Source organism: Passer domesticus, chromosome 29, assembly GCF_036417665.1.
Source record: "Passer domesticus isolate bPasDom1 chromosome 29, bPasDom1.hap1, whole genome shotgun sequence".
Classification (NCBI taxonomy): Eukaryota; Metazoa; Chordata; class Aves; order Passeriformes; family Passeridae; genus Passer; species Passer domesticus.
Window position 1 is genome coordinate 4702801 of NC_087502.1, and position 11956 is coordinate 4714756.

Genomic DNA, 11956 nt, shown 5'->3' on the forward strand with positions numbered 1-11956 from the left:
GGTGTCACATTGATGGCACATTGATGGCACATTGGTGGCAGAGGCCCCACGGCCATGGAGCGGCACAGGAGATGCCGACGCTGTGGGACACAGAGCGGCTCCGAGCGCTTTGTCCTGCAGGGACTGGCTCTGCACACCAGAGCGATCCCAGCAGGCTGACCCAGAGTGGGGGAAGCAGCAGGAATTGCTGCAGGGCTCTGGAAGGCAGGGATGGAGAACATTGAATGGTGACCTGGGGGTTTGATCCTGCTCATTGTGGCTGCTTTTGGGGTGCCAGGACCGTTCCAGTCCATCTGAAGTCATGAACTCAGGAGATACTCAGGACAAAAGCAATCAAACTGCTTTCTTTACTGCAGGGAAACTGTCGTGGTTTGGCCTGGAAGTGATTTTCTGGAAAAGTCTAGGTCAAACCAATCAGTGGCCAGATTTGAAACTGCCATCTGGTGTGGCCAATGGGGATCTGGATACGCTTCTGAGAAAACACAGGGGTTAAAAGCAGAGCATTCTGAGAGAAACTTCCTCTTTTGATCCAGCCGGTGAGTGAGTCTGACCTCCTCTCCCCTGCCCAGCTGCGTCTGGGTGGGGCAGGGGAGGCCATGCGGCCTGTGGGGAGGGAGGCCGGAGCTCTGTAAGGTGCAGGGGTGGAGGAGACCTGGGATGTCTGGGCAGCCCCCCCGGGAGAGAGTGATAGAGACTGTTCTGGCAGCACAGCCAGCCAGAAGCGGGGGATGCTGCGAGAGAAGGTGCACGGCAGCTGTGGGAGTCCTGGGCAAACAGAGGCGAAGATTTTAACCCCTTTGTAGAATATGGAAACCTTACAAATGCTGATCCTCCTGAATCGGAATGAGGAGAGAGATGAAGCACAACGAAATGGGCAAGTGTGAGGAAAATTTGGAAGAGGTGAGAAGAATCCTAGGTGGGAAGAGATGATGGAGTGGCCTTGGGCTGGACTCTTTCTTGTATGGCCATGGACAGACCCGTGTTTTTTTCCTGTGACCCAGAGACTGTATTTAGGGGGAGGCAATACCTTGGAGTCAAGAGTGAAGCATCGGCGTGAACAAAGACAGCTGAAGAGGGTGTGGGATGCCCTCTGTCTCCACGGAGAGGAAGATCTCTGTTCACGAGGCCCCTCGGCCCCAGGCAGTGAAATCTGGGGGGGACTGGTGTCCTAAAGTTGAGAGGTGAAGCAGTGGTGAGAACAGAGATGGGTGAGAAGGGTGTGAGATGCCCTCAAACCCTTCAGAGAGGGTTTGAGATCTCTGTTCACAAGGCCCCTCGGCCCCAGGGGGTAAATTTAGGGGGGGACTGATGTCCCAAAGTTGAGAGACTGCTGCTTCTGGAACTGGATGGAGCATCTTTAAACAGGGAACCCTAAAAGCAGTCCTGGCCCATGTCCAGTGGTGAGAGTGCTGGACGTGGGGGGGGAGAAGTCACGAGGGCCGATGTTCTCTGGGTGGGGCCATGGGTGACACGGAAGCACAGGAGGTTTTATTTGTGCTTCTGGGGGAAGCCTATGGTGCAAGGGGGGACTCCTCTCTCTCCCTGATGGATTTGAGAGTTGATTATTTGAGGGGTGGTGAATCTGTGGAGAAAAGGGAGGGGGGAGGAGGAATGTATTTGGAGGGTTTTCATTCTTAGCTTTGTATGTGTTCCTTTCTAGATGTTGTAATGAATAAAGTGTTGTGTTTTTCCTTCCATCCCCAAGTGGGAGCCTGCTTTGTTCTGTTTCCGGGTCACATCTCACAGTAACCATTTTGGAAATACACCTTTCATGGGGGCCCTGGCACTGTGCCAGGGCCAAACCATGACAATCAGGAAGGTTTCTGTATTGGTTTTGGTTCACCATTTTGAGATTTCTTGGCCAATGCAGCAATTAGTCTGTTGGGTTCAGTGTTGGCTAATTACCAGTGCACTCACTAGAATATACTTCCTCATTTCCTGCTCTGAAATATGATTAGGAGAAAGGCAGAGTTTATTAATCGTAACTAAAGGAAAGAGCAGTAAGGATCAGAACAGAACTTTCAGAACAATTCTCCTCTCCCTACAACCGTTTCCTTCTTCCTGACAATGTAAAGAGACAAATCCAAAAATTTTCAGTCAGTTTACCACCTTTAGAATAGTTTTCTTCAGTTTGCTTAGGGAGAGGATTTTCTCTTTCATGCTATGGAGACTTCTCCATAAGAAAAGTTTTCTCGTAGCTGTCAATTCCCACAAATAGCAGCTGCCCAGAAAATCTCCAATCGTCAAGTCCCTCCCATTTTTCACAGCTTTTCCCACTGTTGTGTTTATGGGCCATGACAACTTATGGGGTATGAGTTTAAAGATAAGCTGTTTAAGAGCAAAGGTTCTCTTCATCTATTTCTGAAATCATCTTCATTTCTAAGAACAGAGATCTTTTTCTTTTCTCTGTGATGGCACAGGGTCTCATCACTCTTCTGTCTTTCAATGTTCAAAGTTCTCATGGGATCACAGCTACATCAACATTTCCTTACTTTAGCATGTAGGCCTTTGCTGAACAAGTCATCTCCCTATACTTTTCAATGCACTACAGGGAAAAAGAGAGTCTGATGTATCAATTACATCCTTCTCCATGGCTTTACAAGAGGATTTCAGCCCTCAGATCAGGGAATTTCCTCATTGTTCCCATCGAGGATTCAATTTTCCCTTCACTGAGCTTGGTGTCTTCATGTGGCTCCTCTGTGTGCCTGCACTTTGCCCTTTTCTCTCACTCGAGGGAGGATGGAAGCACTGAAAGAGTTAATATCTCTCCCGGGGCCTGCAGATGGTTCCGTGACCCCGGCCGGGCTGGGTCCTTGCAGCCGGAGCTGTTTTATGATGGAGGTTTCTGCAGCGGCTGCGCTGGGGCTGTGTCAGGATGGGCCGCGCTGGGGCAGGGCCAGGATCTCAGCAGCCAGGCCAGAACACAGCAGCAGCACGGCCGGGGCCCATGGCTTCTCCTCCCCCTGCCCGGGGCTTGCGGGTGACCCCCAAGGGTGGCAGAATCTTGGCCGAGCTGGCCCGGCCTGGGGCTGCTCCTGGGGCCCAGCAGATCCTGGCTCAGCCCGGGCTGGCGGTGGGGCAGGGCTCGGTAGCGCCCAGGTGTTGGCAACCGCAGCCATGGCCCGGCCCGGCCTCGGCCCCGCGGCCTCCCCTACCCTGCCCGGCAGCCGATGGGGCCTGGGGGGCTCCCTGGGAAGGGGCCTGGCCCCACGGCAGGAGCCGCCCGGCCTGGCCCAGCTGAGACGGGGGCTGGGTCAGCCTTGTTACCTCTTTGCTGGCCAAAAGGGAAAGAGACCCTCCCAGGCTTTCTCATCTTTAACATGTGTCTGCACAGAGGCATGTACAGGTTACTCAGTGGTTTAACAGACTGTAAATTCTCAAAGATAATTACTGAATTTTTTTTGTGAGACACAGAGGAAACTGCTACAGCTTCTCTTATAAGATCACTTCTGTGATGCAAAACCCCCACAACAGCACAGAGCTCCTTTGTCTATATGGAGTGGTCTTGTGCCCGAGGCCTCAAAACCCATCCTTGGGAGATCTCTGGGCCCTCTCCAAGGTGTTTTCAAATGAAAACATTCAGCTTCTAGTCTTAGAAAATCACCAGAGGACAGGGCTAGCCTGACCAGTTTTTCCTGGCGACTTTTGTCTTGGAGCAATGCTTGGATATACAGAATTTTGGAGGCCATATTCTAATTTTGGCCATGGTCCCTTGGAAAGAAGGCCAGTTATTTTTCATAGGAAGGAAGGAACAGAGCCCCAGTGTTTCAAGAGCAGATGCAAAGTGACCAGCAGAGGCCAAGGCCAGCCAGGGCTGGCAGGTTTTCTTCTGAGAGATACCCTTGCATATGGGAAAATATTTTAGGGAGAGTACCACTTTTGGCAATGGGCCTCTGAAAAGAGGGACGCTTCTTTTCCATAGTAAGGAAAGCACAAAACCTCACTGTTCCAGGAGCTGATGAGAGGCAGCCCTTGACATCCCAAGATCAGCCAGGCCTGTCAGGTGGCCCCTGGGAAGCCACGCCAGCCAGACCTGTTCCATGTTCCCCCAGCTCCATGGGGCCCCACAGCGTCCCAATGGTCTCTTGCTTCCATGAGGCCCTGAGGTGCCATAATGCCCGCTTGGTGACACGAGGCCCTGAAGGGTCCTAACGGTCTCCATGGTTCCATCAGGCCCCACAGAGTCACAATGGTCTCTGGGTTCCATGAAGCCCCGCTGTGTCACCATGGCCCCTTGGTTCCATGGGCTCCAGTGGTGCCACAATGATCTCCTGGGTTTCATGAGGGCCCACAGTGTCCCAGAGATCTCCATGGGAAGGAAAGAACCCAGCCCCAGTGTCGCAGGGGCAGTCACCAGAGACCAAGGCCAACCAGACTTGGCGGTACTGGCAGATTTTGCCTGGGAGCAACCCTTGGATATACAGAATTTTAGAGGTGCAATCCCAATTTCAGACATGGATGCCCAGAGGAGAAGGACGGTTCTTTACCATTGTAAGAAAATCATCGAACATTGTTGTTTCAGGGGCAGATGAAAGGCAGTCATCAGAGGCCTAGACCAGCCAGACCTCTCTGTGTCCTGGTAACTTTTGTCTGAAAGCAACCCTTGGACATAGGGAATTTTGGAGGTGGAATCCCAATTTCGGCCACTTCTGTGTAGATAAGTGGGACGGTTCTTTTTCATAGAAGGGAAAGCTCCAAGCCTGAGTGTTTCAAAGGCAGAAGAGGAAAGAGGTGGCTCCTGGGTGGCCAAGCCATCCAGACCTGTTTGTCCTGCAGCTTTTGTCATGGCAGAATGCTTGGATATATTCAATTTGGGAGGAGGAATCTCAATTTTGACCACAGACACTTTGAGAAGAAGAACAGTTCTTTTCCATTGGAAGGAAAGCACAGAGCCCCCGTGTTTGGAAAGCAGGTGAGAGGGAGCTCCCAAGAGGCCAAGGGCAGCCAGACCTGTCTGTCCTGGAAACTTTCACTTGGGAGCAATCCTTGATGTACAGAGTTTTGGAGGTCGAATCCCAGTTTTGGACAGGGGCACCTGGTCAACATGGATGTTTTTTTTCTTATAGGAAAGAAAGTGTGAATTCCAAGTGTTCTGGAAGAAGATGAGAGGTGGCCACCCTTAGGCCAAACCAGCCAGACCTGTCTCTTTTGGCACCTTTTGTCTAGGGACTATCCTTGGACATAGGGCATTTTGGAGGAGGAATCTCAATTTTGGCTGTGGAGGCCTGGACAGGAAGAAGAATTCTTTTCATTAGGAAGGAAAGCACAGAGCCCCAGTGTTTCAGAGGTAGATGAGTGCCAGCCCTAAGGAAGCCAAGGCCAACCAAACTTGTCAGTCCTGGCAGCTTTTGTCTAGGAGCTATACTTGGATATAGGGAATTCTGGAGGCAGATGCCAAATTTTGGCTATGGGTGCCTGGTCAAGATGGATGGTTTTTTCCCATGAAAAAGAAAAGCACATGGTCCCAGTGTTTCAAAGGCAGATGAAAGGTGCCCTCCGGTTAGCCAAGGCAGCCAGATCTGTCTGTCCTGGCAGATTTCATCTGGGAACAATCTTTGCATGTAAAGAAATTCAAAGGAGGAATCCCAGTTTTGGCAATGGGCCCCTGGAGGACAAGGACAGTTCTCTCCAGTAGGAAGGAAAGCCCGGAGCCCCAGTGCTTCAGGGGCAGATGAGAAGCAGCCCTCGACATGCCAAGGTCAGCTGGGCCTGTCAGGTGGCCCCAGGAGGCCCAGCCAGCCAGACCTATTCCCTGTTCCCTTGGTTTCATGGGACCCCACAGTGTCACAATGGTCTCCTTGGTTCCATGAGGCCCTGGAGTGTCACAATGTTCCCCTTGCTTCTGCAGTGTCACAATGGCCCCGTCCTCCCATGAGGCCTTGCAATGGTTCCACAAAGCCCTGATGTGTCACCATGGCCTCGCGGCTCCATGCACCCTCGCTGTGTCTCAAGGGCTCCTCCGTGATACTCTGGGCTCCACAAGGTCACCATGGACCCTTGGTTCCTTGGAGCCCTTGAGTTCCACAATGGTCTCCTTGATTCCATGAGGCACCAGAGTGTCACAAGGGCCCCTTGGTTCCCCGAGGTTCCATAGTGTCCCCATGGTTGCTGTCAGAGGCTGGATGAGATCGATGTCCCAAGACACCTTGGGATGCTCGGAATGCCCTTGTGGGGCCAGGCCCGGGTCAGGCCTTGGTTTGTGGTGGGACAGAGCCCCGCCCCCAGCCCTGACAGAGCTGTCAATCACACAGCAGGGGCTGTGCTAACCAGCTCTGATTGTCCCAGCTGCCAATCAATCACACACTAAAATATGGTACCTTCCCTGACTGACTGGACAAGCCACTGGCAGTCCCACCCCAGGGGCGGGCCCATGAAGGCCCAGGGGGTTAACAGCCAGAGCTCGAGGCCAGCTCCTGCTCTGGATCCTGCCTTGCGCTGGGGTTTCTCTGTCAGTGATGCTGGAACCCGAGCAATTTGTTCCTAAGTGCGTGTCTGTCTTTCTGTTTTTCTCTAATTCTTCTCCTTCTAATCCTACTTATCTTGAATATTTTTGGGTAACTTAGCATCTCAATGGTTCAAGGTTTTTAGGTTAAATGTGTGAGAATCCAGGGCACAGGGAATATTTCTCTGTCTGCTCTCAGGGGTCCTGCCCCCCAGAGAAACACTGCCTTTAACCTTCACCCATGGAGAGGACTTCCAAGACTTTGAGATATATGAGAATTTGCCAGTGTGAAATAGGTAATAGAGAGTAGTATAGTATGTCACTTGGTTGAGAAATTTAGGTTTTGGGATTTTTAGTATGGTGCAGATAGAAAGCAAGAAGAAGGAATTTTGGTGTAATCCCTGTCTTCTTCTTCCTCTTCATCTACTCCATTTTCTGCAGTATTCGTGGCACAGGGTGATTGGTCAAGGAAAGCACAGTGCAGAGGTCAGGTGGACAGTCAAGGGATGAGTTCTTGGTAGATAAGTAGAAATAATGTACATTTTAAGAGTTAATTGGATGAGACAACTTTGAAAGACCTTGAAACTGTACATTTTCCATCCCACTGAGTCTGGTGTGCACAGCATGAAAAACTTTATGTAAGATAACTATAAACAAGAAGCTGAAGACCAAAAAAGTCCCGTGAGTCTCCTTTTCCCTGGCACCGAACAGCTAAACGAGGGTTTTCCCCATCCAGAGAGCCCCCAGAAGGCTCCAACGTAAAACAAACATCAATAACTGGTGCCCCAACAATGTTTGTAATAAGTTGTTTTTCCTATAAAGTTGTCTACTGATGGGTGTTGTCTTAATTAGCCAAGCATGTGGAATGTGTTGATTAAATGAGCACTGAGGTCCACCTGTAGCAAACCAAGGTCTAAAAGAAGAAGATTGAATAAATGGGTGCCTTTTAGCCCTTAGCCTTCTGATCTGACTCTGTGTCATCTCTGACTCAGCGGTGACATTTGGGGATCTGTGGGGGCTATTGGGGGTCCTTTCTGCACCTCGAGACCCAAAAGGATCTTCTCCAATAAACTTTGCCTGAAGCTCCCACTGTGCCCATGACAGGAACCCCTGTGAGTGTCTGCGACATCCCAGCTCTTTGACAGCCTGGGGACTCCTGGGATGTCACCACGGAGCACCTGTGAGTGCCCGTGACACATCGGTGCCTTGGCAGCCCAAGGTGCCCTGGGATGTCACCATGGAATGGCTGTGACTGCCTCTGCCCACAGGGCTCTTTACCATCCCCAGAAACCCCTGGGAGGTGTCCATGGAGCCCCTGTCTCTGCCTGTGACATTCCAGCTCTTGAACAGCCCGGAGATTCTTGGAACGTCCCCATGGAACCCCTCTGAGGGCCTGTGACAAATCTGATCCTTAGCAGGCAACCATCCCCAGCCCCCAGTTGCTATGGTCAGTTTCCATGGCAACCATCACCAGCCCCCTGTTGCTATGGTCAGTTTCCATGGCAACCATCCCCAGCCCCCTGTTGCTATGGCCAGTTTCCACGGCAACAATCACCAGCCCCCTGTCGCTGTGGTCAGTTTCCATAGCAACCATCCCCAGCCCCCTGTTTCTACGGTCAGTTTCCATGGCAACCATCCCCAGCACCCTGTTGCTATGGTCAGTTTCCATGGCTACCATCACCAGGACCCTGTTGCTATGGTCAATTTCCATGGCAACCACCCCAGTCCCTTGTGGCTATGCTCAGTTTCAATGGCTACCATCACTAGCCCCCCGTTGCTCTGGTCAGTTTCTATGGCAACCATCCCCAGCCCCCAGTTGCTATGGTCAGCTTCCATAGCAACCATCCCCAGCCCCCTGTTGCTATGGTCAGTTTCCATGGCAACCATCCCCAGCCCACCGTTGCTATGGTCAGTTTCCATGGCAACCACCCCAGGCCCCTGTTGCTATCGTCAGTTTCCATGGCAACCATCCCCAGCCCCTTGTTGCTATGGTCAGTTTCCATGGCAACCATTCCGAGCCCTCCCGTTGCTATGGTCAGTTTCCATGGCAACCATTCCCAGCCCCCTGTTGCTATGGTCAGTTTCCATGGCAGCCATCCCCAGCACCCTGTTGCTATGGTCAGTTTCCATGGCAACCGTCACCAGCCCCCTGTTGCTATGGTCAGATACCATGGCAGCAATCCCCAGCCCCCTGTTGCTATGGTCAGTTTCCACGGCAACCATCCCCAGCCCCTTGTTGCTATAGTCAGTCTCCATGGCAACCATCCCCAGCCCGCTGTTGCTATGGTCAGTTTCCATGGCAGACATCACCAGGACCCTGTTGCTATGGTCAGTTTCCATGGCAACCATCCCCAGCCCCCTGTTGCTCTGGTCAGTTTCCATGGCAACCATCCCCAGCCCCTTCTTGCTATGGTCAGTTTCCATGGCAGCCATCCCCAGCCCCCAGTTGCTACGGTCAGTTTCCATGGCAACCATCACCAGCCCCCTGTTGCTATGGTCAGTTTCCATGGCAACCATCACCAGCCCCCTGTTGCTATGGTCAGTTCCCATGGCAACCATCCCCAGCCCCCTGTTGCTATGGTCAGTTACCATGGCAACCATCCCCAGCCCCCTGTTGCTATGGTCAGTTTCCATGGCAACCATCCCCAGCCCCCTGTTGCTATGGTCAGTTTCCATGGCAACCATCACCAGCCCCCTGTTGCTATGGTCAGTTTCCATGGCAGACATCACCACCCCCCGTTGCTATGGTCAGTTTCCATGGCAACCATCCCCACCCCCCTGTTGCTATGGTCAGTTTCCATGGCAACCATCACCAGCCCCCGTTGTTGTGGTCAGTTTCCATGGCAACCATCACCAGTCCCCTGTTGCTATAGTCAGTTTCCATGGCAACCATCCCCAGCCCCCTGTTGCCATGCTCAGTCCCTCGGCAGCTCCATGCTGACCCCATGACAGGGTTGGTTGCCATGGACACCAGCTCAGGCCTGCAGCCAGAGCCCGTTGCCATGGCAACCATTGGCAGTCCCATCCCCAGGGTCACGGGATCCCAGATCCACAGAATTGGCTGAGCTGGGAGGGACCCATCAGGATCCTGGAGTCCAGCTGCTGGCCCTGCACAGGACACCCCAACAATGCCAGCCTGGGCCTGGCAGCGCTGGCCAAACACTGCTGGAGCTCAGAGAGCCCTGGAGCTGGGAGCCTTCCCTGGGGAGCCTGGGCACTGCCCCAGCAGCCTCTGGGGAAAAACCTTTTCCTGAGATCCAACCTCAGCCTTCCCCAACTCAGCTGCAGCCGTTCCCTCCAGTCCTGTCCCTGGGCACCAGAGGGAAGAGGTTCCCACAGCCTCAGCCAGGGACCCGCTCCCAAGGCTGTTGCCATGGCCACCAGGGCTGGGACCAGCTGGGATGCTTGGATTCCAGGGGCCAGGGTTTAGGAATGGGTTTCCCCAATGTCCTGCTCCCACTAAAACCACGCTGCTGTTGGCTGCCCTCCCACCTCCCATGGAAATCACAAAAGGTAAAGATCCTGGGCTGGCATAAGAACAATTTACTGGGAACATCAACGAGATAAAAAACAGGAACAGAAACAATATTGATAACAGAAGGGATAAGAAAAATTATTTACATGGAAAACTACAACACAAATCCCTGGCTCTTCTGGGCCTAGTATTTCATCCTGCCTGGAAAGGACACCCTTGTCCTCAGGCAGAGAGAGAGAGAATCCCTTTCCCTGTCCCTGGCAATGACCCGAGGTGGGAGTGAATGTAATGACATGGCCATGGCCAGACCTTCATGTTCTTCAATCCCACATCATGCCATTGGCAGGGGCAGGAATACAGACGAGTGTTTCCGAGCATGGATCACAGTGAACATAGATCACCAGGGCTCTTCCCAGTGTGGGTTCTCCAATGGTGGATGAAGCTGAAGAAGTGCAAGAAGCTCTTCCTGCAGTTGGGACATTTGCACGGCTTCCCTTACCGGTGCCTTCGTTGGTGTCTGGTCAAGTTGGAGCTCTGGGTGAAGCTCTTCCCACACCGGGGACACTCGTAGGGCCTCTCCCCGGTGTGGATGCGCCGGTGCCTGATGAGGTTGGAGTTGTGCTTGAAGCCCTTCCCACAGTCGGGGCAGCAGAAGGGCCGCTCCTCTGTGTGAATCCGCTGGTGGCGCAGGAGACTGGAGCTGGTCTGAAACCTCTTCAGACAATGGGGACACTCGTAGGGCCTTTCCCCAGTGTGGATGAGTTCATGCCTGACGAGTTCTGAGCTGCACCTGAGGCCCTTCCCACACTCCCCACACTCGTAGGCCCATTCCCCAGTGTGGATCATCTGGTGGCTGATCAGGTGTGAGCTCTGCCTGAAGCTCTTCCCACACTCCAAGCACTTGTAGGGCTTCTCCCCACCATGAAGCTGCCCATAGGCCACCAGCTCTGATCCCTGGCTGAAGCTCTGTCCACCTTCCTGCCTCAGGGTGGGTCTTTCCTCCTCAGAGCACCCTGGGTTGGGTTTGCAGGCCCTCCTCCTGGGGGATCTCAGTGCCTTTTCCTCCCTGTTGGATTCCTGCCCCGTGGCGTCGCTCAAAATGGCCTCTTCCACAAGGTTCTGCCGCAGAGATTTGTCCTCCCTGGTCTCTGGGGAAGGCAGGACAAGGAGAGGATGAGATTTGCCTCCATGCCACAGGGAAATGGAAGAAGATCCCCCCAGTGCATCCCAAGATGGCGTTGGCAGAGGGGTTGTCCTTCAGCCAGGGGCCATGCTGGGCTGGAGCAAGAGACAGGGGGAAAGAGGCACTGACTTCCTCCTCACCTCCCTGGGTGTCCTGGGGCATCTTCCTCTTCCTGGCAGCCTCCATCCACCCAAGGTTTGGGAATCAGAAATCCTGGTTTGGGGGAAAATACAATGTATGAGCACACTGGGTTAAGGGGTTCCTCCTGCCCAAGTCCATCTCCAGTGTTGCGGCACATCCACAACGAGCCCCTGTGAGCAACCTGCACTCCCAGAGCCCCGAGCACGCTTGCTTAACCTGCTGATGGACAAGGCCAGAGACGGCTCTTTGTGCAGAGCTCCAAACACAGTTTATTGCAATGTAGAGGGTCCAGGGACAGGGACAAAATGGGGCTGAGAACACAGGGTTTGATAAGGGGGGAAAGGGGCGGATCTCAGGGTCAAGGGCCAATGGGAAGTGAGCACAGGTGGTGCAGAGGAGGGGCAGCCAACTGGGGAACCAATGAGGTAGCAGGGGTGGAGCATTGCAGTAAACCAGGACCAATGGGGGGCAGGAGAGGGGAGAACATTCTCAGGGAGCACATATAAGGAAAAAAGGGCAGCTGGACTGATACCAATGAAGCTCCTGCACAGTCCCTGCTCTCCATTCCTTGGCCCCCTGAGCTCTCCTCTGGGGCTCTTGGAACACCCGGCAATGGGAAACAATCCATTTTGGTGCTCCCTAACCAGGCCACAACTGAAACTTTGTTCCTTTGCCCTGACTGCAGAGACCCCCAGGGCGTTTTCTGCACACAGTC

At 53.2% G+C, this 11956-nt stretch overlaps 1 pseudogene; it reads right to left on the reverse strand.

Annotated features, from left to right (window-relative positions):
* Positions 1-11602, reverse strand: part of LOC135287357 (zinc finger protein OZF-like) — a 184796-nt pseudogene extending 173194 nt beyond the window's left edge.
* Between the last annotated feature and the right edge of the window lie 354 nt (positions 11603-11956).